Source organism: Phalacrocorax aristotelis, chromosome 1 (genome assembly GCF_949628215.1).
Source record: "Phalacrocorax aristotelis chromosome 1, bGulAri2.1, whole genome shotgun sequence".
Classification (NCBI taxonomy): Eukaryota; Metazoa; Chordata; class Aves; order Suliformes; family Phalacrocoracidae; genus Phalacrocorax; species Phalacrocorax aristotelis.
In genome coordinates this window covers 76,184,197-76,184,409 of record NC_134276.1, presented here as the reverse complement: position 1 = coordinate 76,184,409, position 213 = coordinate 76,184,197, and positions in this window count along the sequence as shown.

Genomic DNA, 213 nt, shown 5'->3' with positions numbered 1-213 from the left:
AACTTTGCCAATTGCACCCTTTCATTGACTACTTTATAGTGTAACTTGGAAATTGCACACATCAGAAAATTACAGTGATTAGTAAAATATTTTTAATTCAGTGCTTAAAAAACTTCATCTCCACACCTCCTTGGGAATATTAAACTGTAATAGGGATCATTAGGTCTCAAAATCTCTTTCTAGGTGACCCAGTTTGCTGTACAAGGAAAAATC